Source organism: Phyllobates terribilis, unplaced genomic scaffold, assembly GCF_046119375.1.
Source record: "Phyllobates terribilis strain yellow unplaced genomic scaffold, ASM4611937v1 Scaffold_49__1_contigs__length_9717188, whole genome shotgun sequence".
In the NCBI taxonomy this organism is placed as follows: domain Eukaryota; kingdom Metazoa; phylum Chordata; class Amphibia; order Anura; family Dendrobatidae; genus Phyllobates; species Phyllobates terribilis.
This window is the reverse complement of record NW_027362809.1, coordinates 8,375,256-8,399,056: the sequence shown is the minus strand read 5'-3', so window position 1 is coordinate 8,399,056 and position 23,801 is coordinate 8,375,256. Positions and strand designations below refer to the sequence as shown.

Genomic DNA, 23,801 nt, shown 5'->3' with positions numbered 1-23,801 from the left:
ACTAGTGAGCACATGATAACTATCATCTTTAATTACAACCTACCTTTATATGCTCACTAGTCCACAGTTCAGACAGACCATGATTAAGACTGCACGTCGAAACGCATAGGTCGAGACAGCTGTGATCTTTGTGTGCACTAAGACTTATTATGGTGGCAGCAGCATTTTTTAATGGCTCAATAAAAGCTGTTTTATTCAAGTTTACATCCTGATAAGCTGGGTCATTCCTCCTTTTTTCTGATTTTAACCCCTTAACAACATCTGACGTACTAATACGCGTCTGTGCCCTGGGACTTAAGACCCAGACCCGTATTAGTACGTCATGGCGATCGCGCGCGCACACAGGCTGTGCGGGGGCGATCGCCGCCGGGTGTCAGCTGATTGTCACAGCTGACACCCGGTACTATGTGCAGGGAGCGGTCCTGCACCGCTCCCAGCACATTAACCCCCGCTATGCTGCGATCGAAGTCGATCGAAATCGATCGCGGCATTGCGAGGGCAAGGGGAGGTGATCGGCGATACTCACCTCCTCTTCCGGCTTCCAGCGCAGTCTGCAAAGGCTTCCCGGGTGTTGCCATGACGACCCGATGTCGTCATGACAACATCCGGGTCACCAGAGAGCAGGAAGATTGCTTGGACATGCGCAGTGCATCTCCAAGCAATCTTCACATTGTGCACCGCTGACAGCCTACATGGCATAGGGATGGTGCTGCATTCCTGTGCCATGCAGGCGATCAGAAAAAAAAAAGTGAAAGTCCCAGAGTGGGACAAAGTAATAAAGTGTATAAACTGTGTGAAAGTGGAAAAAAAAAAAAACATTTGCAAAAATATTAAAAAAAAATAAAAAAAATAATCCACCAAAAATAAAAATATAATGTACCCATCAATAATATTATTATAAAAAAAAACAAAACAAAACAATAAAAGTACACATATTTGGTATCGCCGCGTCCGGAACAACCTGACCTATAAAACTGTCCCACTAGTTAACCCCTTCAGTGAACACGGTTAAAAAAAAAAAAAAAACGAAGCAAAAAACAATGCTTTATCACCATACCGCCAAACAAAAAGTGGAATAACACGCGATCAAAAAGACGCATATAAATAAAAATGGTACCGCTGAAAACGTCATCTCGTCAAAACAAGCCGCCATACAGCTCCATCAGCCGAAAAATAAAAAAGTTATAGCTCTCAGAATAAAGCGATGCTAAAAAATATTTTTTTCTATAAAATAGCTTTTATTGTGTATAAGCGCCAAAACATAGAAAAATTATACAAATGTGGTACCGCTGTAAACGTACTGACCCGAAGAATTAAGCTGCCTTATCAATTTTACCACACGCGGAACAGAATTAAAAAAAAAAAAAAAAAAAAAAAAAAAATTCCTGAATTGTTGGTTTTTGTTTATTCTGCCTCCCAAAAATCGGAATAGAAAGTGATCAAAAAATGTCACGTGCCTGAAAATGGTACCAATAACAACGTCAAGTCATCCCGCGAAAAACGAGCCGTCACATGACTGTCTGCCAAAATCTGGAAAAATTATAGCTCTCAAAATATGGCGATGCAAAAACTAGATTTTACAAAAAATGTGTCTTTTAGTGTGTGACAGCTGTCAGTCATAAAAACCCCATATGATTCTGGCATTGCTGTAATCACACCGACCCGAAGAATAAAGTCGTCTAATCACTTATACCGCACAAGGAACGGCGGCAAAAATAAACTCTTGGGTTAGGATTGGGCTAGGGCTTGGTTTGGGGCTAGGGTTGTGCTGGGGCTAGGGTTGTGCTAGGGCTAGGGTTGTGCTAGGGCTAGGGTTGTGCTAGGGCTAGGGTTGCGCTATGGTTAGGGTTGTGCTTGGGATAGGGCTGGGGTTGGGATTTTTTTCAAAAGTAAGAAAAAAAGATGACGATATGGCGACTAGTGTTGAGAGCAAGTGCTCGCTACTTGAGTTTGCATCGGGTGCTCTGGTATGCATTGAGTATCGTGGGTATTTGAGTGACATGCTCGAGTCTCTGCCCCATATGCTTCGCGGCCAAAAAACTTTACAGGGATTGCCTGCCATGCACGAGCGATCCCCGCATGTTTTTTTTGGGTGTCTAATAACCGTGAAACATGCGGAGCAGGGACTCGAGCATGTCATTTGAGCACACGCTGTACATGGTGCATACCTGAGTACCCGATGCAAACTCAAGTAGCAAGCACTTGCGCTCAAGAATAATGACAACTTATTCAATATGATGACCTAATGTAAACAAATTCTGTGCCGTACCTCTGGGTTCAAAATATTCACTATACACCTTAATAAAATCCATGAGGGGTATAGTTTCCAAAATGGGGTCACTTGTGGGGGAGCTCCACTGTTTAGGCACATCACGGGATCTCCAAACGTGACATGGTGTCCGCTAACAAATTGAATGGAAAATCGGCTCAAATTGTTAGCGGATGCCATGTTGCGTTTGGAGAGCCCCTGTGTGCCCAAACATTGGAGCTCCCCCACAAGTGACCCCATTTTGGAAACTAGACCCCCCAAGGCACCTATCTAGATGCATAGTGAGCACTTGGAACCCCCAGGTGCTTCACAAATTGATTCGTAAAAATGAAAAAGTGAAAAAAAAACACTTTTTCATTTTTATGAATCAATTTGTGAAGCACCTGGGGTTCCAAGTGCTCACTATGAATCTAGATAGGTGCCTTGGGGGGTCTAGTTTCCAAAATGGGGTCACTTGTGGAGGAGCTCCAATGTTTGGGCACACAGAGACTCTCCAAATGCAACATGATATCCACTAACAAATTGTCGGCTCAAATTGTTAGCGGACACCATGTTGCGTTTGGTGAGCCCCTGTGTGCCCAAACTTTGGAGCTCCCCCACAAGTGACCCCATTTTGGAAACTAGACCCCCAAGGCACCTATCTAGATGCATAGTGAGCACTTGGAACCCCCAGGTGCTTCACAAATTGATTCGTAAAAATGAAAAAGTGAAAAAAAAAACACTTTTTCATTTTTATGAATCAATTTCTGAAGCACCTGGGGTTCCAAGTGCTCACTATTAATCTAGATAGGTGCCTTGGGGGGTCTAGTTTCCAAAATGGGGTCACTTGTGGGGGAGCTCCAATGTTTGGGCACACAGGGACTCTCCAAATGCAACATGATATCTGCTAACAAATTGTCGGCTCAAATTGTTAGCGGACACCATGTTGCGTTTGGCGAGCCCCTGTGTGCCCAAACTTTGGAGCTCCCCCACAAGTGACCCCATTTTGGAAACTAGACCCCCCAAGGCACCTATCTAGATGCATAGTGAGCACTTGGAACCCCCAGGTGCTTCACAAATTGATTCGTAAAAATGAAAAAGTGAAAAAAAAAACACTTTTTCATTTTTATGAATCAATTTGTGAAGCACCTGGGGTTCCAAGTGCTCACTATGAATCTAGATAGGTGCCTTGGGGGGTCTAGTTTCCAAAATGGGGTCACTTGTGGGGGAGCTCCAAAGTTTGGGCACACAGGGGCTCTCCAAACGCAACGTGGTGTCCGCTAACAATTTGAGCAGATTTTCCATTCAATTTGTTAGCGGATATCATGTTGCATTTGGAGAGTCCCTGTGTGCCCAAACATTGGAGCTCCCCCACAAGTGACCCCATTTTGGAAACTAGACCCCCCAAGGCACCTATCTAGATTCATAGTGAGCACTTGGAACCGCAGGTGCTTCACAAATTGATTCATAAAAATGAAAAAGTGTTTTTTTTTTTCACTTTTTCATTTTTACGAATCAATTTGTGAAGCACCTGGGGGTTCCAAGTGCTCACTATGCATCTAGAAAGGTGCCTTGGGGGGTCTAGTTTCCAAAATGGGGTCACTTGTGGGGGAGCTCCAAAGTTTGGGCACAGAGGGGCTCTCCAAACGCAATGTGGTGTCCGCTAACAATTTGAGCCGATTTTCCATTCAATTTGTTAGCGGATATCATGTTGCATTTGGAGAGTCCCTGTGTGCCCAAACATTGGAGCTCCCCCACAAGTGACCCCATTTTGGAAACTAGACCCCCCAAGGCACCTATCTAGATGCATAGTGAGCACTTGGAACCCCAGGTGCTTCACAAATTGATTCATAAAAATGAAAAAGTGTTTTTTTTTTCACTTTTTCATTTTTACGAATCAATTTGTGAAGCACCTGGGGGTTCCAAGTGCTCACTATGCATCTAGAAAGGTGCCTTGGGGGGTCTAGTTTCCAAAATGGGGTCACTTGTGGGGAGCTCCAAAGTTTGGGCACACATGGGCTCTCCAAACACAACATGGCGTCCGCTAATTATTCAAGCAAATTTTACAATCAAAAAGTCAAATGGCGCTCCTTCCCTTCCGAGCCCTGCCGTGCGCCCAAACAGTGTTTTTTCCCCAAATATTGGGTATCTGCGTGCCCAGGGGAAATTGACAACAAATTTTGGGGTCCATTTTTTCTTGTTACCCCTGTGAAAATAAAAAAATTGGGTCGAAAGTAACATTTTTGTGAAAAAAGTTAAATGTTCATTTTTTTCTTCCACATTCAAAAAATTCCTGTGAAGCACCTGAAGGGTTAATAAAGTTCTTGAATGTGGTTTTGAGCACCTTGAGGAGTGCAGTTTTTAAAATGGTGTCACTTTTGGGTTTTTTCTGTCATAAAGACCTCTCAAAGTGACTTCAAATGTGATGTGGTCCCTAAAAAAATGGTTTTGTAAATTTTGTTGGAAAAATGAGAAATCGCTGGTCAACTTTTAACCCTTATAGCTCCCTAACAAAAAAAAATTTTGGTTCCAAAATTGTGCTGATGTAAAGTAGACATGTGGGAAATGTTATTTATTAACTCTTTTGTGTGACATATCGCTCTGATTTCAGGGCTTAAAAATTCAAATTTTGAAAATTGCAAAATTTTCTAAATTTTCGCCAAATTTCCTTTTTTTTCACAAATAAACGCAAGTGATATCAAAGAAATTTTTCCACAATCATGAAGTACAATATGTCATGAAAAAATAATCTCAGAATCAGGGGGATCCGTTGAAGCGTTCCAGAGTAATTACCTCATAAAGTGACAGTGGTCAGAATTGTAAAAATTGGCCTGGTCATTAACGTGCAAACCACCCGCGGGGCTTAAGGGGTTAATATCTGCTTTTTTATGGAGTTTTTCTTGTATTATAGGAAAGCCTAAGGCCAGAAATAAACCCCATAAAACACTGTACATGGAAACTTTGGTATCAAATAACTCCTGTCTTTGTGTTCTTACAAACAAGCTTTTATTAATGCCTCAAACTTCTGGGTGTGAATCAGACCTGAGATCTAACGTGATAGAAGATGACAGTCCGGTGAAGACAAGAAACCTATAGACGGCCGGTGGTGATGTTGTCAGTGACGGACTCTGGCCAAATACGTTTATAGAGCCATAGTGGAAGATGAAGATGTCGTCCTCATCATGTAGTTATTTCTCATGTTACGTGTAATGAATATCTCCTGCAGTATTGCTAATGCCGATTCCAGTGTCCGTAAATGAGACGAGAATTAGCAATAAGGTAGAGGAGTCTATGAGAAACGTATTCACTTGCAGATTCTGAGGAAGAAACTGCTTGTTGTCTGTGGCCTAAAATATATAGGTTTTATTAGTAAATGTAAAGAAGAAAACTAGATACTGTAAAACAAATCTCCTCATATGTTTCCCCTTATTATCTCCAGTAATTGTATTATTACACAGGGTTTTTATGATGTTACATCTGCTCAACTTCTCATTCAGGTCTCTACAATATCGAATCCTCTCAGTGAATTTCTTCTATATAAGAGAATTTTCCTGATTTACCCATCAAAGATGGATATGGACAGAGGCAAGATGGTGGAGAGGTTATTACACCTCACCCTAGAGATCCTCTTCCGGCTTACTGGAGAGGTGAGAGATTCTGATGACGTCACATTACATCATTCTTATCTATGGGAATAACAGATGGACAGAACTGGAGAGGTGAGGACTCTGGAAATGTCTGGAGTGAGATTTATTAATGTGTCTCTCCATAACCAGGATTACACAGTAGTGAAGAAGACCTCTAGTGAGCGCCGTCAGGACCCTGTGTCTGAGGGATGGGAAAGACCCCTGAGCCCAATCACGGGGCCTCCACCTCAGCCCCTGATACATGAGGACATCAATGACCAGAAGATACTAAATCTCAACTACAAGATGATTGAACTGCTGACTGGAGAGGTGACACTGCTGGGAATACTGGAACATTATACAGTAACGCTATGAAGGGATCAGGGGGATGACTGTATCATTGTATGTGTCAGGTTCCTATAAGATGTCAGGATGTCGCTGTCTATTTCTCCATGGAGGAGTGGGAGTATTTAGAAGGACACAAAGATCTGTACAAGGACGTCATGATGGAGGTTCCCCAGCCCCTCACATCACCAGGTAATAGACAGGACTGAATACACATGGCCTATAATTGTCTATATGTAAAGAATGAATTCAGTCCCTGTATTTGCTTCCTCTAGATCTATCCAGTAAGAGGACAACACCAGAGAGATGGCCCCGTCCTCTTCTTCCACTGGACTGTAAACAAGAAGACCCCAATGTTCCTCAGGATCATCAGGTAGATGAGAGAAGGTGTCATGAGACCTCCCCTATGATGTGTAGACGGCTGTGAAGGTCTTGTGTTCGGTCTTGATTTATCCACCAGAATTATATAGTTTATACTTGTATAATGAGAACGGTGGAGATGGCAGGATTAGAGCTGATCGTTAGTGATGAGCGAGTGTATTCGTTACTATTCGCTATACGCACGGATAGTACGGTATTCGGGTTGCTAGTTATATTGCGAGTATTTGTGTACTCGCTTCGCTATATTCGGTTGTCCCGCCCTGTAGTTTTGGCGCCTCCTTTGCAGCCACTAAACATGCTGGGTTTCATAACCAATCGCAGTAATGCCGCAGACATCTTGGTTGTGGCATTACTGTGATTGGCTGGCCAACCAGAGTCATAGGGTCTATTTAAGCCCTGCCGCCGCCCTTTTGTGCACATTGGATCTGGAGCCTGCATTCTATAAGCATAGGGAGAGATTGCTGAGCTGCTACGGAGAGTGTTTAGGCCTCTTGATAAAACAAAAGCCCTTTTAAGGGCTACCTGCAATGTATACTAGTTCTGTGTTTAAAGGAGCCACTCACTAGCTCCATAATACCACCAAAAAATAGCTCTTTTCAGAGCTGAAGACACACAACAAAGTCAGAGTACAAGGAGGGCGAGATTGTGTATTAGGTAGGGAGTGTATTAGGTAGTGTTCTTCCAGTGTCCATATTAAAACAGCTCTTGTCAGGGGCAAAGCAATATTTTTCCAGCACACACAGAAGGAGCATTTTGTGCTGCCCTTTTTTTAGCACTGATCTATTTTCCCTGCTGTTTTCGGGGGTCAGAGCCTGCCTTTTGTCCATATTAGTCCACTTAAAAAAGCTTTTTGTGCCCTACACAAAGCAGTAGTCCAAACATTTCCTACTGCCTGCTACAAAGCATGCACCAGGCCATTTTAACCACTATTTTGGGGTGTCAGCCTGCCTTCTGTCCATGTTAGTCCACTTAAAAAATCATTGAATCATTGAGTGCCCTACACAAAGCAGTAGTCCAAATATTTCCTAATGCCTGCTACAAAGCATGCACCAGGCCATTTTAACCACTATTTTGGCTGTGACGGCTAGCTTTGCTTGTGCCATCAACATCTGAAAATCTGTCAACAAAACCCAAAATGGCAAAATAGCCTGTTGTTAAGGGACGTGGACTTGGTGTTTTCAGTGGTGCGCGAGAAGGCACTCTGTCTGTGTCAGGTTAGAAGTTTGATGCATCCACTATGTTCCTGGAAAATTTCCCTGTCTGGATTTTAAACGTGTGTGGAAGCCAGAAGAGCGAGAGCAGATTCTGTCTTGGATAGCAGACAAGGCCTCTACGCATTTGTCAAGCAGCAACAAATCTTCCACGACCACACAGTCTACTGTGGATACACAGAAGACTGGCCCATCCAATCCTGAAGCTGGTTCTCCTTCCTCCAACCATTATCAGTCACAGGAGACATATGACCCCAAGCTTGGCCACTCCGAGGATCTGTTTGGTACGTATCCTTTGGATGGCTTTGGACTATCACCGTGCAGCATTGAAGAGGGACAAGAGAAGGTGGCGTGCGTTGATGCTCAAATATTTGAGGATCTACGGCCAGAAGAAAGCCACTTGGCGGAACGTCATTTTTTGTCTCCAGAGGTGGAGGCTAATGATGAGACACAGTTGCTATCAAGTCAGCCTACAATGTCAACTGGGAAGGAGGATTAGATGGAAGACGAGGTAGTCGATGATAAGTCCACTGATCCGACCTGGACCGTTGGCATGCATAGCCATGACAGCAACACAGAGGAAGATGGATATGTAGCACCAACACAGGCACCAAGGGGTCGTGATTTGCCCAGAGTGAGAACTGGGTCAACTGTTCCCTAGAGCACTGTGCGCCAAGTCAGGGCAAGGGGGCGTTCAGCTGCTGTGTGGAATTTTTTTTCTGAAAGTCCTTCAGAGAAAAACATTGTAGTCTGTAGCATCTGCCATACCAAGTTGAGCAGAGGCCAGGGCAAAGGCAACCTACATGCTCACCATCCAAGGCTCAAGTTCGATGCTTGAAAACCTCCTATTCAGGAGACATAACTACGAAACAAAAATCTAGGGTGGGAAGACATCAGCCCACCACCAGGATATAGCAGTACTACCGGACTAAGGCACCCTGAAGGAAAAGCGCCACCAGAGATGGGCCGCCTTCCGGGCACCCAGTCTTTCATACTCCAGAAAACGTACCTTCACCAGGTCACCTACGATGTTCCTCCAAACTTCATCTACACTGAGGATTTTACTCTGCATCGAAACTAAAACTTGTGCGTTCCACGTGAAATACCTCACCACTACACTTACTATGAATGAAATGGTTCTTTCCCTTCTCCCAAGGTCTCCGAACGCTCCATAGGCCCACCTGGCATAGGACAGAGTAGCCAGCCGCGGCCAACCAATGGAAACTCCCACCCTGTCGTACACCTCTGTATTAAAGGGGCAATGAAGTATGAAGTGATTCATGCTTTCCATTATGTTAGCACAAGCCTCACGGGGGCAGCGCTAAGTCAAGTCCCAGTACTTCTTGGGGATCCTGCTAGAATTTAACAAACTCATTCCAACCTCCAGATCCCGACTTGGGCAGTCCTTGAGTACCAATGGACTATGAAAATGAGAAAGCAAGACCCTCCTACCAAGGAGTTTCCTCGGGAGGGCCCTCACCTCCTACTTTCCCAGACCCCACCGGTGGATCAATTTCAGAGCCGGGGTAACATAAGCAGGGAGATGCCCATGCAGTGTGCGAAGATCCATCAATCTTCCCCCTGTCTCTCATTCCTGGAAGAAAGGCTGAAACCATCCTTTGCAGGATAATACCCACGGAGGAGCCCTCTTCTTACAGAGGTTTGCCACGTTAACTTTCAAGAAGGTGTTCACTAGGAACACCACGGAGCTCACCATATCCAACCACCCTAGTCTCCTTGTGCGGTAAGTGACCTCCCGCTTGACTAGGTTCAGTCTATTCCCCCATAACATCTGGAAGAACAGACTGTAGACCCGTGTCCAAAGAGGCTCTGGCAAGACACAGATGCTGCCTAGGTAGATTAACAAGGGGAGCAGGAAAGCTTTGCACAGGCCAACCCTTTCCCTCAGGGTCAAAGACCAACCCTTCCATTGGTCCACTCTTTGGGCGACATCTTTTGATTCTGCCATCCCAGTTTTTCATGGGGTAATCACCCTGGCTGAATTCGGTGCCCAGAACTTTGGCGTGTTTTTGGTGTTTGGGGAGGGTGTCCGGAAGATCAAACCCCGGATCTCCGCCTCCCAGTCAGAAACTTTCACACTTATCCTGGTTGACCTTGGACCTGGATGCCTCCGAGTAGCGCTCCACTTCTGACATCACCACTATTGCCTCCTCTTGCGAAGAAACACGGTGACATCGTCCGCGTAGGCCACCCCTCAGGATAGACTCCGGCGCCGCCCTGCCCATCCGCACCCCTGCCAACGATCCACAATCGATCCTTCTGAGAATGGGATCAACTGCAAAGGCGTAAAGCAAAGGGTTAAGAGGACAGCCCTGATGGACACCAGATCCTACCCTGAAAGTTTGTCCAATCCACACATTTACCAGAGGAAAAGTCTCAGCCCCTGCATACAATGTCTTAAGCCAGTCCACAAACCCTCCAGGCTGACCATACCTCAAGAGTGAACCAGAGGTACTCATGGTTAGCCCTATCAAAGGCTTTTGCCTCATCCAGGGTCAGCAAGAACCCCTTCCAAAGGCCTGCCCTACCTTGCTCCATGGCCTCTTGGACAACAACAACAGCAGTAAAAGTTCTACGGCCAGGAACGCAACAGTGCTGAGCCTTCGAAAGGAGCCAGGGTGCAAACTTCACCAGCCTGTTGAAAAGTATCTTAGCCAAAATCTTCCTGTTCACATTGAGAAGTGCTATGGGATGCCAGATTTCCCAATGGGTGTTACTACCCAGCCCACTCAATATTCTGAGGCAACAATGGGTGATGAGGAGGAAGATGAGGAGGGAGAGGACTTTGTTTTTCTGTGCTACCGAGGGGACTTGTAATGCTACAGAGTGGACACCCAACACAAGCTTCATGTCTGTCCAGGCTGGATGGGCTGGAGAGGAGAACGAGGAGGTGGAGTAGAAGGCGAGTCAGCGTGAGGAGAGGATGGGTACTTTTGGGGACACAGAACATTTGCCTTTTTGCAGCTTGGCCCACATGGCACAGTTCATGCGTAAGTGTCTGTGGCAAGACCCTCACATGATTCACATTTTATCCAACAACCTATACTGCTTGGCCACCTTTCTCGATCTACGGTACAAGGAGAAATTTCCTTCTCTCCTTTTGGAGTCACCAAAGAGTTTTACAATGGAATCGTTCAAGAGGGCCGTTGTAGATCAGTTGCTGAAAACGTCACCCTCATACAATGCTGGTGGCAGAGGTACCAGCTCTTTTCTACGCCAAGGGATAATGGGGAGAGACACGAACATCAGCTCCAATGGAGGTGGAGGAAAATGTGCACAAATTGGGCTATTTTCAGTAAACCAGCACAACAGCAAGGGCTATCTGTGCCTGTAACAATGCCAAGGAGGGATAAGTTGCAGAAGATGCTCTAGGGTTACTTAAGTGACCATTCGTGCATCCTTTCTGACCCTTCAGTTTCCTTTAATTATTGGGTGTCTAAACTGAACACTTGGCCCGACCTCTCCTTATATGCCTTGGAGGTGTTGGCCTGCCCGGCTGCTAGTGTGGTGTCTGAGCGTGTTTTCAGTTCCGCTGGGGCAATCATCACTGATAGGCGCACACGCCTCTCCACGGAAAATGCAGAGTGGATTTACTCTTGCCTAGGACGACCTCTCCGAGCGGTCCTAGACGCTGGAGTTTCCCGCCTTCACCGGACAGGAACGAATCAGATGCTCCTTACTACCACAGTAAAAACAACTCCCCTCGGCTCGGCGTGCTTCTTGGCGAGACTTGACCATCTTGGTCTGGTCGATCTGCATGGGTTCGGGCGAGCGTGCCCGGGGAGTTGCTGGTTGGGAGGCAGGTTTCTGGAAAACAGAAGCAAGATGGGGAAATCTTCTCTCCCGGGTAGTCTCCTTAGCTCGTTCCAGGAAACGGATGTCAATCCAGGTAGCTTGTGACACCAGGTCATGCAGGGTGGTAGGAATGTCCCGGCCAGCTAGCTCGTACCTTGCTCCGTCCGGAAAGACCCTCCCAGAAGGTGGACACCAGGGCCTTGTTGTTCCAGGCAAGCTCAGATCATAGAATCATAGAATCATAGAATGGTAGAGTTGAAAGGGACCTCCTGGGTCATCTGGTCCAACCCCCTGCTCAAAGCAGGATTCACTAAATCATCTCAGACAGATGTCTGTCCAGCCTCTGTTTGAAGACGTCCATTGAAGGGGAACTCACCACCTCTCGTGGCAGCCTGTTCCACTCATTAATCACCCTAACTGTCAAAAAGTTTTTTCTAATATCTAATCTGTGTCTCCTCCCATTTAGTTTCATCCCATTGCTTCTAGTCTTTCCTTGTGCTAATGAGAATAAAGATGATCCTTCTACAATGTGACAGCCCTTGACATATTTGTATACAGCTATTAAGTCTCCTCTCGGTCTTCTTTTTTGCAAGCTAAACATTCCCAAATCCTGCAACCGTTCCTCATAGGACATGGTTTGCAGACCAGTCACCATTCTGGTCGTTCTTCTCTGAACTTGCTCCAGTTTGTCTATGTGTTTTTTAAAATGTGGTGCCCAAAACTGTACACAGTATTCCAGATGAGGTCTGACCAAAGAGTAAAGACCGATAATGACTTCACGTGATCTAGACTGTATGCTTCTGTTAATACATCCCAGAATTGTATTTGCCTTTTTTGCTGCTGCATCACACTGTTGACTCATGTTCAGTCTATGATCTATTAGTATACCTAAGTCTTTTTCACATGTACTGTTGCTTAGCTCTATTCCTCCCATTCTGTATATGCTTTTTTCATTTTTATTGCCCAGATGTAGTACTTTGCATTTTTCCCTGTTAAAAACCATTCTGTTGGTTGCTGCCCACTTCTCCAGTTTATTTAGGTCTTTTTGAATCCTCTCTCTCTCTTCTCTAGTATTAGCTATCCCTCCTAGCTTTGTGTCATCAGCAAATTTAATCAGTTTACCCTCAATTCCTTCATCTAAATCATTGATAAAGATGTTGAACAATACAGGTCCCAGGACGGAGCCCTGTGGTACCCCACTTGAGACATTCATCCAGCTGGATGTGAAGCCATTTACAACCACCCTTTGAGTCCGATCACTAAGCCAGTTATGAATTCACCTAACAGTTGCCTGGTCCATTGCATACTTGGTCATTTTTTCAATAAGGAAGGTGTGAGATACTTTGTCAAATGCTTTGCTGAAGTCAAGATATACTATATCTACAGCATTTCCCTGATCCACCCAGTCAGTGATTCTGTCATAGAAGGAAATTAAGTTAGTCTGACATGACTTGTTAGTTTCAAACCCATGCTGACTCTGCTCTGGTTAATCACTTCCGTACAGATGTGAGGGTACGGAACTGTATGGCATACTGGCCCACGGTGAGACTCCCTTGGCGGAGACAGAGCAATGAGGAGGCAGTAGAAGTCCTTCGTCCAGGCTCATCGAAGACCTTCCTGAAGGCATTGAGGAAAGCCGGAAGATCTGACACCAGGGGATCCCCTCTCTCCCATAAAGGGTTTAGCCATTCCAATGCTTCCCCAGTGAGGTGAGACATGATGAACGCCACCTTGGCCCAGTCGGAGGGAAACTGATGTGCCAGGAGTTTAAAGTGCAGCGTGCACTGGTTCAGAAAACCCCGACATAAGACGGGGTCACCCCCAAAACAAGGCGCAGAGAGCCGTGGTCCAGAGCTGGATGCCATGGCACCAGTAGGCTGAGGCGCCGCCAGAGCTGGTGCCGCTCGGCTCGAGGCGGACACAGGTGGGACGGACAGCATGTCCAGGCGGGAGTTGACAGACCGCAGGTAGGTCAGGATGGTTTCCTGTTGGCATCTCTGACGAGAAACCTCCTGGTACAGGTCAGCAAGCGAAGGAGCCTGGGGGCCACCGGGTTCCATGGCCCGTGCAAACCGGGAGGGAGCGTGCGCGCGCGCGCCCTAAGCACAGAGCCAGGGAAGCTGCGTGCACCAGCAGCAGCTGCAGGGAGGCCGGAAGACGTTGGAGCAGGACCGCGGCAATAAGGGGGACGGCGTCTCTGCCTGGCAGGGGGCAGAGACTCCGATGCTACATGAGGACGCTACAATATATGGGGGCACTACACTGTATGGGGACATAATGTGTGGGCATTAAACTGGCAGATTTGTAATTCTCCAGAAAAAGCCTGAAGTGGATGTTACAAAATAGTCACTGTAGCTGTAGATGAATTCATTGAGAGGTGCAATTTCTACAATGGGGTTACTTTTGGGGTTTTTCTGCTGTTCTGACACATTCAGGGTTCCGCAAATGTCGCCCGCAAACTATTCTAGCAAAATCTGTGCTCCAAAAGCCAAATAGCTCTCCTTTCTTCTCAGCCCTGACGTGTGGCCTAAAAACAATTTCTGATGACATATGGGGCTCACCGTGTTCGGAAGAAATTGTGCGATAAATTATGGGGTCCATTTTCACCTATTAACCCTTGTGTACCTGAAAATTTGCAGCAAATACAATAATTATATTTTTACCACTAATGTCATTTCCATGTTTCAGTGTTATAAAATTCTGTGAGGCACCTATGAGTTCAAAACACTCACTACACCCCTAGATTAATTCCTTAGGCAGTAAATTTTCAAATATGTGGTCACCTCAGGGGGTTTCTGCTGCTTTCGCATGTCAGGGGCTCTCCAAATGCGACGTGGCATTCACAATTTATTCCGGATAAATAGCACTTTTTCCTTTCCTAGCCCTGCCGTGTGCCCAAAGAGAAGTTTTTGACCACATATACGGTATCATCACGTTCAGAATAAATTATGTAACAAATTATGGGATCCATTTTCAACTATTATCCATCGTGAAAATTACAGATTTGGGGCTAAAACAATATTTTCGTGAAAAAAATTAAAATTTTCCATATGACGACCTAATGTTATCAAATTATGTGTAGTACCTGTGTGTTCAAAATGCTCACTGTACCCATGGATAAAATCCTTGAGGGGTGTAGTTTCCAAAATGGGGTCACTTGTTGGGCTTTTCCACTGTTTAGGCACATCAGGGGCTCTCCAAACGTGAAATGACACCCGCAGACTATTTCATCAAAGTCTGCATTCCAAAACGTCACTCCTTCCTTTCTGAGCCCTGCCATGCGCCCAAACAATAGTTTTCCTCTATATATGGGGTATCAGCGTACTCGAGAGATTGAACAACAAATTTTGGGCTTCAATTTCTTCTGTTACCTTTGTGAAAACAAAGAAATTTGGGGCTAAAATTACATTTTTGTTGAAAAAGTTAAATTTTTTATCTTCACTGCACTACGCTCTAAACTTCTGTGAAGCACCTGGGGGTTCAATGTGATCACCACATATCTAGATGCATTCCAATGGGGGTGTAGTTTCCAAAATGGGGGGACTTATGGGGGGTTTCAACTATTTTTAGACACATCAAGGGCTCTCCAAACGCAACATGGATTCCGGTCTTATTTCCAGCCATTTTTGCTTTCAAAAAGTCAAACAATGCTCCTTCCCATCCGAACCCTGCTGTGCGCTTAAACAGTGGTTTTCCCCCACATATAAGATATCTGCATGCTCAGCAGAAATTGCACAACACATTTTGTGGTCCATTTTCTATTATTAGCCTTGTGAAAATAAAAAAAAATTGGGTCTGAAGTAAAATTTTTGTGAAAAAAGTTAAATGTTTATTTTTTCCTTCCACGTTGCTTCAGTTCCTGTGAAGCATGTGACATAACTCTGATTTAAAGGCATAAGAATTCAAAGTTTGAAAATTGCAAAATTTTCACCAAATTTCCATTTTTTTACAAATAAATGTAAGTCATATCAAATAAATTTTACCACTATCGTGAAGTACAATATGTCACTAAAAACAATCTTTGAATTAGTAAGATCCATTGAAGCGTTCCAGAGATATTGCCTCATAAAGTGACACTGGTCAGAATTGTAAACTTTGGCTTGGTCAATAAGGTCAAAATTGGCTCTAAGGGGTTAAACAACTCTCTTTAGTGCGATCATACAACATACAAGCCTCTGATTGCTCAGATAATGCACTGTACTACTGTAGTGCTGTATACTATCACTGCCTGTCATGTAATACTAACGGCCCCATACACATAAGTGTTGGCTGAATGGTCATTTGGCAGACGGCAATCTCTCCAGACTCCTCCATACACACAAATATTCCAGCTTTTATGTGATCTGTATGAGGGTCGCCTCAAGACTCCTCTAGTGGAGGATTTTCTACAGGAAGAACAAACAGATTAACATGTGAAATTCAGGATGCCAGATCCTTCTCTGCCCTGACATCATCTGTCAGGAGGCCCCCAAATACATTATATAGTCAACCAAACCCCCGAAATCAGTGCTTTCATTCAACTTCAGTCTATGTGCTTATATTTGACCACATACCGGTACATTAAATGGGTACTGCCAAATTACATAGACATCCAAAAAGACAGAGCTTATATAAACCCAATAGAGTAAAACGTAAATTTTTATTAATAGAACTTTACAAAGACAAAAATATATTAAAATTCAAGAGGAGGGGATACAAGACAGTGTGACACCTCACCCAGTATAAATTAGAAATGGTACCCCTGAGTATGTCACAATAACAAAAATTTATGTGATATAAAAATAATAAATAATTTATATCGTAGCCACCAAGTGGATAGTATATAACATGTGGTTCTATTACAACATATTCCTAGTGCAATGAAATATATAAAAATGAATCAGACCCACAATGGTACCAGTTCAATAGATCATGCACTACTAGAGTAGTTTAAGTAACAAAAAACAGAATTAAATCTATAAAGGAATATGTATATATTAATAAGTAAATGCTTATAATACAGCATATAAATAAATGCATAAAGTGCCTTGCGTGCAATAGACATACCAGCTAAAAAGCTGAAGGGGTTAAAAGAACTACCATATAAAAATATAAGAGCATAGATACATGTATAGGATTAGTACCTAGGATAGTCTCAGCCACTGAGTAGGCGGAAGCCCCGACGCACGTTTTGCACCTGCTTCTTCCTGGGGGTGTGTGTTTTAGTCTAATGTGTTTGGAGGCGTGTTAATGTGTTAATAGACTTTTGTACATTGCAGGCCCAGACACCATTATTAGGCATTTAAGTATCCTAGTAACTAGGCAGCCCTATACTATTGAGTACTTGGGGGAGGAGGGGCATTGAGCTGAACTCTGTCAAACATTCTTAGATGCCATGTTTGCATTTGACAGCAGCAAGTGGTTAGACTGCCAGGGTTTATGTAGCAGCCGTACCTGTGCCATCCCTACTGTGGACATCTGTTCTGGTGCTCAAAAGACTTAATTTCTTTTAAAACAAATGTTTAACATGTGTCTTGTGCTTTTTTTCATGTTTTTTTCTTATTAGAAGAATTAGAAATGTATGTGAAAAAGGAGATGATACCAATGGGATTAAGGCTAAAAAAAATGGCCACAGCCCTGTATAATGAGACATTTCAAACAGTGGAACTGGATCCTTAACGATTGTTCATTGAAGTTGATGGGTTAATCCTGAAATATGAGGAGCTGGAACTTACTTTTTATTTCTGTTTTAGTTTTTGTATCCAATCCTCATTGGAAACATTTGTGCACAACAAGGATTTCATTAGCCATAATGACAAACTGAAAGCTAATTTAGCGAAGATGGGAAATTTTATTATGAACATCAACAAAATACATCTACTAGCATGCCAAAAAACGGAGGAAGGGGGGCCACAAACACAAGCGGAAACAGATATACCAACCGGAACAGAAACCACCGCTATTAGAGCTAGCGATTTGGAATTTGACCAGTTTTGTGTTATCAGAGGAACAATTATCACTTTTAGCGAAAGGCTTAAGTTTTGCCCCTACCAATGAGTTTGATGTATTTAGAATAATTTTGGCTGGTAATAGACTGGAGCAGACCCTTACTGTGAAATGTCATTTTGATAGCTCTGATAATGATGTTGAAAATATTACTGATGTTGCAACAGTTAATTCTGATATTACTCCTAACAAATCTTTTCAGAACAAAAGGTGTTATTACAATTGAAATCATTGGAGAGGGAATCTATGAAGTCTGATACCTCTCTGAATAGTCTGTTTCATAGGGGAAATCCATCCTTTAATCCACTTCAATCACGTTCCATGGTTTTAGACGACTTTCAGGATCTTACTGAAAAGGATTTGGTTTCTCTAAAAAAAATGAAATCGCTCATAAGGGAAATAAAAATAACAATCTAACTAGAAAAGAAAAAATTGCCCTGAGGGAACTCAAAACTAATATGGATTTGACAGTGCGTCAAGCAGACAAGTGGGCACAATAGTGGTATTACATTCTATTTAGCTCAAGCTCAATTTGATGGATTTAAGAAACAAGAAACACTGATGTGTATTTGGAACTAACCAGAGACCCCACCAATGATTTCAATATGGAATTATATATATTGCTACAAGAAGGTTTGAGTACAGGAGCCTTGGATAAAAAAACTGGCGGAACAGCTCTATATGGAACAACCTTTCATACCTACAGTACAGACCAAAAGTTTGGACACACCTTCTCATTTAAAGATTTTTCTGTATTTTCATGACTATGAAAATTGTACATTCACACTGAAGGCATCAAACTATGAATTAACACATGTGGAATTATATACTTAACAAAAAAGTGTGAAACAACTGAAAATATGTCTTATATTCTAGGTTCTTCAAAGTAGCCACCTTTTGCTTTGATGACTGCTTTGCACACTCTTGGCATTCTCTTGATGAGCTTCAAGAGGTAGTCACCGGAAATGGTTTTCACTTCACAGGTGTGCCCTGTCAGCTTTAATAAGTGGGATTTCTTGCCTTATAAATGGGGTTGGGACCATCAGTTGTGTTGTGCAGAAGTCTGGTGGATACACAGCTGATAGTCCTACTGAATAGACAGTTAGAATTTGTATTATGACAAGAAAAAAGCAGCTAAGTAAAGAAAAACGAGTGGCCATCATTACTTTAAGAAATGAAGGTCAGTCAGTCCGAAAAATTGGGCAAACTTTGAAAGTGTCCCCAAGTGCAGTTGCAAAAACCATCAAGCTCTACAAAGAAACTGGCTCACATAAGGACCACCCCAGGAAAGGAAGACCAAGAGTCACCTCTGCTTCTGAGGATAAGTTTATCCGAGTCACCAGCCTCAGAAATCGCAGTTTAACAGCAGCTCAGATTAGAGACCAGGTCAATGCCACACAGAGTTCTAGCAGCAGACACATCTCTACAACAACTGTTAAGAGGAGACTTTGTGCAGCAGGCCTTCATGGTAAAATAGCGGCTAGGAAACCACTGCTAAGGACAGGCAACAAGCAGAAGAGACTTGTTTGGGCTAAAGAACACAAGGAATGGACATTAGACCAGTGGAAATCTGTGCTTTGGTCTGATGAGTCCAAATTTGAGATCTTTGGTTCCAACCACCGTGTCTTTGTGCGACGCAGAAAAGGTGAACGGATGGAGTCTACATGCCTGGTTCCCACCGTGAAGCATGGAGGAGGAGGTGTGATGGTGTGGGGTGGCTTTGCTGGTGACACTGTTGGGGATTTATTCAAAATTGAAGGCATACTGAACCAGCATGGCTACCACAGCATCTTGCAGCGGCATGCTATTCCGTCTGTGGCACCCCAGGGGTCTGGTTTTCCACAGTAATGTAATGTTATGTCTGAGAGCAGGTGGGAGGTCCTTTGGTCAGGGATCCTGTGCATGCCACACCTCCTGCCCAGTCTTGGGAGGGGAAGAACTTCCCCTGTATAAACCCTGGGCTGAGGCAGGGTTAGTCAGTCAAGGAGAGTAGAGACAAGAAACAGTCACAGGAAGAAACAGCAGAAGCTCAGTGGGAGCAATACTACTACAAGTCAGGGGCTGGCAGCTGCAGAGCTCGCCCTGACTGAGAAGCTTTCTTACCGGACCCGGCGTCCGAGGCTGTGGGGACTAACTCTTACCCAGCAGCAGAAGCCGACCGGCAGGGGATTTCAGGTCCTCAGGCCCAGAAACCCGAAGGCACGGTCACACGCGTGGGACCAGCACCGCCATCGTGGAGCGAAAGCCATTAGAAGGCCCCGAGTCACCGGCCATACGGGTGAGCACCACACGGTACACTCAGGGACGTGGGCTACTTATATCCGCTTCTAGCAAGGTAGCCAGAAGAGTACAGTCAGTTTGGGAGGCCTACAACTCCGCCTGGCCAGGGGAGATCCCATCTGCTCAAGGACTGACCAGGCCCTGTTCACTAGCAAGTACTCCGGGAGGGTCTATCGTTGTTACCAGTAAAGACCCTGAATTACACCGCACCGTCTCTGAGTGGTTCCTGCTACCCCCATCATCCACATCTGCTGCCCTGAGGCCATACCCCTCCCGTTGGGGGTTATACCATCTACGCTGCACCATCCATCCACCGGCCTCAGCGGACTGTCTTGCAGCGGCAGCTCCATAGCTGCATTCAACGGGTGGCGTAGTCGTCCTACATCTACCGCTGTTACATCGCCGCTCAGTTTGACTCCCTGGGCACGGACCGGGTCACCGCCACGAGACTACAACCCTCAAGAGATCCGGCTCCGGGTAAGCTCCCGCGTGCGCAACGCAGCGCGACACAGGCCCAGGGGCGCGTCAACTTTGGCGTAGTCGGCAGGATCTCGTGCCCGCAACCACCGGGTACTGCGTGCCTGAAAAAGAGACTTTTCAAACTTACCTGTGGTGAAGATTCCCGCCATCCGGCGCCATCTTCAGCCTTCTTCCCGCCATCCGTGGAGTTTTCCCGCCGTTGGACGCCATCTTGAGGACGCCGCGCGGGAAGAAGAGGGGCGTGGACTCCGAAAGCGCGCGAGAACTGAAGCCCCGCCTCACGTCCGGACGTTGCGTAAGGTCCTGGAAGGAGCCCAGCAGACTCCGACGTCACAGGAGCGCGACGGAAGGTCCTCAACCCTGACGATCCACTGCGGAGCCGCGGCCTACGGAACAGGATCATCGCAAGGTAGGCCACGGTCCACTAGGGGGGAGGAAGATGTCGGATACGGAGGAGAGCTTCACTGCCTCAACCCCCGCCAGCGCTACCGCTGCTGCAGTTATGCCCTTCACCATGCCCTATATCCCGGGAGCAGCTTGGCTACCCCAGTACTCAGGGGAGTCACATACCCTGCATGACTTTAGAGAAAAGCTGGATAGCCTCTTCCAGGTGTACCCCCTCACAGAAGAGCAAAAAGTGAGCATCCTGGTGGCCCAACTAACCGGGGCAGCCAAAAGGGAAGTAAAATCCTGGCCACCTGGGAGGAAGACTGTCGCAGGGATACTAACCCGGCTGAAGGACACCTTTGATACCCGCACCTCAGCCGAGATTAAGCTTAGATTCTACGGGTGCAAGCAGCGAGCGCATGAGAGTATAAGGGACTATGCACTAAACCTACAAGAGGCCCTGAGGGCCATTAAGCAGACCGACCCTGATGGAGTGGGAAACGAGGACAGGCTGTTGACCGAACAGTTTATAGAGGGACTGTATTGTAATACCCACCGAACCCAGTTGCGGGCAATGGCCTTACAGGATCCCCATCTGGGCTTTGCACAGTTCAAGGACAGAGCCATCCGGGTGCTCCGAGAACCGGCACCGGGTGGCGTTGTGACCCACAGGCGCCCAGCTATCACTTACCACCAGGAGGCGGCGCCCTTGTCGGCAGGGCCTGTGGGAGCTGATGCGCAGGCTTTGGACAATGACCCGGCTCCAGACCTACACCATCAGGTCCAAGAGCTAGCTAAGAGCGTTGCTGCGCTAACCCGAACTGTGCAGTCTTTACAGGTTTCCACCCCAGGGAAGATCCAGCTGGCATCCGGACCGGAGGACATCCCGTGGCATCGACCAAGGAGGACCCCACCGGCCAGAGGAAGACCCAGTGACCGATACAGCGAAGACGGACGACCCATCTGCCGCCGCTGCAATCAACCTGGACATATGGCAAGGTACTGTTCTTTAAACGGGCACAACCTGGGGTAGAGGGCCAACCCCCAGGAAAAAGATCACCAGGCCCATCGAACTGGCGCGACAGATATGTGGGAGGACGTCCAGTCTTGCCTGTGGTACTGGATGGCATTCCCATGAGTGCCCTACTGGACACCGGGTCACAGGTCACCACCATCCCGTACGTGCTCTTTAAGCAGTACTGGAATGACTCGGATATTACCCGCTACCCTGACGACGACTTGAGTATCATCGCCAGCAATGGCCAGCCCGTGCCACAGATCGGATTTAAAGAGGTGACCATCAAAATCGGTAGAGTCGAACTGGCAGCACAGGGACTGATCATTGTAGATATTGACAAGCATGAGAGTCACCCAAAAATAACTCTAGGGACTAATGTAATTGAAAATTGTCTTGCAGAGGTGATTTTCCTTTTACAGCAGGTTGCCAAGAACGCCAGCTCCGGCGAGCAGCGGGTGCTCCAGAAAGAGATCCGGGCACTGATGCGACGGCAACAGGTGGAACTCTCCGGCGGTGAGATTGGTAGCGTAAGAATGTGTGACCCTTTTCCTATTGCCATGCCCCCAAAAAGTGAAATGATGATTTGGTGCCGGGCAGCTATTGGTCTGAGAGGTAGAGATTACCAGGCAATGGTAGAACCAGTTTACTCGGACAGTAGGCCCACCATTTTGACAGCACGGGGGGTGGTTGACGTACGCCATGGGAGGGTGCCCGTTCGCATAATAAATATCGGGGAGAGGGAAGTGTACCTGCCCCGGTATGCCACGCTAGCCAAATTATATACCATTAACCAAAATTCTATACAATCTGTGGAACCCTTGCCTCCATCTCACCCGGAGGAAGGTAACGGCTCTAAGAAAAACATGGAGGACTGGTGTCAGCAACTACATCTGGGTACTGACTCCACTCCCGCACACCAGAAACAAGGAGTCTATCGGGTGGTTCAGGAGTACGAGAGAGTGTTCAGTAAACACCCGTTAGACTTCGGGCGAGTCAAGGGGGTAGAACACCACATCCCCACGGGAGACAATCCTCCTATAAAAGAGAGGTATCGACCCGTACCCCCTGCCCACTACCAACACGCCAAGGGGATGATTAGAGACATGAAGGAGGCTGGGGTGATCAGGGATAGCTGTAGCCCCTGGGCAGCTCCACTAGTCTTAGTCCGAAAGAAAGACAACACCATGAGGATGTGTGTAGATTACCGGAAAATCAATCGTATCACACACAAGGATGCGTACCCCTTACCAAGGATAGTGGAGTCATTGGCTGCTTTAAGATCTGCTAACTTCTTCTCTACCTTGGATCTCACTAGCGGGTACTGGCAGGTTCCTGTAGCAGAGGCGGACCGGGAGAAGACCGCATTCACCACCCCGATGGGACTTAGCGAGTTCACCTGCATGCCGTTCGGACTCTGCAACGCACCGGGAACCTTCCAACGACTAATGGAGTGTTGTCTGGGCCACAGAAACTTCGAGACGGTCCTGTTGTACCTGGACGATGTCATCGTATATTCCAAGACGTATGAGGACCACCTGAAACACCTGGCGGAAGTGTTCGAAGCTCTGGCAAGTTACGGCCTAAAGGTGAAACCCTCCAAGTGTCACCTCCTGAAACCAAAGGTGCAGTACCTGGGACACGTGGTGAGCGCTGACGGAGTGGCTCCCGACCCTGATAAGATCACCGCATTTAAGGAATGGCCAAGCCCCTCCAGCGTAAAAGAAGTGCGGCAGTTCCTCGGGTTGGTAGGCTACTACCAAAGGTTTATTCCCGGTTTCACCAAAAAGGCAGCACCTATGCAGGACCTCCTGATAGGCCAGTCCCGGAAGGCCAAGAACCAGAAGCCGCCCTTCAAATGGGAGGAGCTGGAAGAAGAGTCCTTCCGCCAGCTGAAGATGGCCCTCACGGGGGACGAAATCCTGGCGTACCCGGATTATAGCCAGCCCTTTATCCTCTACACCGACGCCAGTAACATCGGGCTAGGAGCCGTACTGTCCCATATCCAGCAGGGGAAGGAACGAGTA

The 23,801-nt window shown here is 46.1% G+C and overlaps 1 pseudogene; it reads left to right on the top strand.

The window, feature by feature from the left end:
- Nucleotides 1-6,511: 6,511 nt before the first annotated feature.
- Nucleotides 6,512-23,801, top strand: part of LOC141191651 (uncharacterized) — a 147,852-nt pseudogene continuing 130,562 nt past the window's right edge.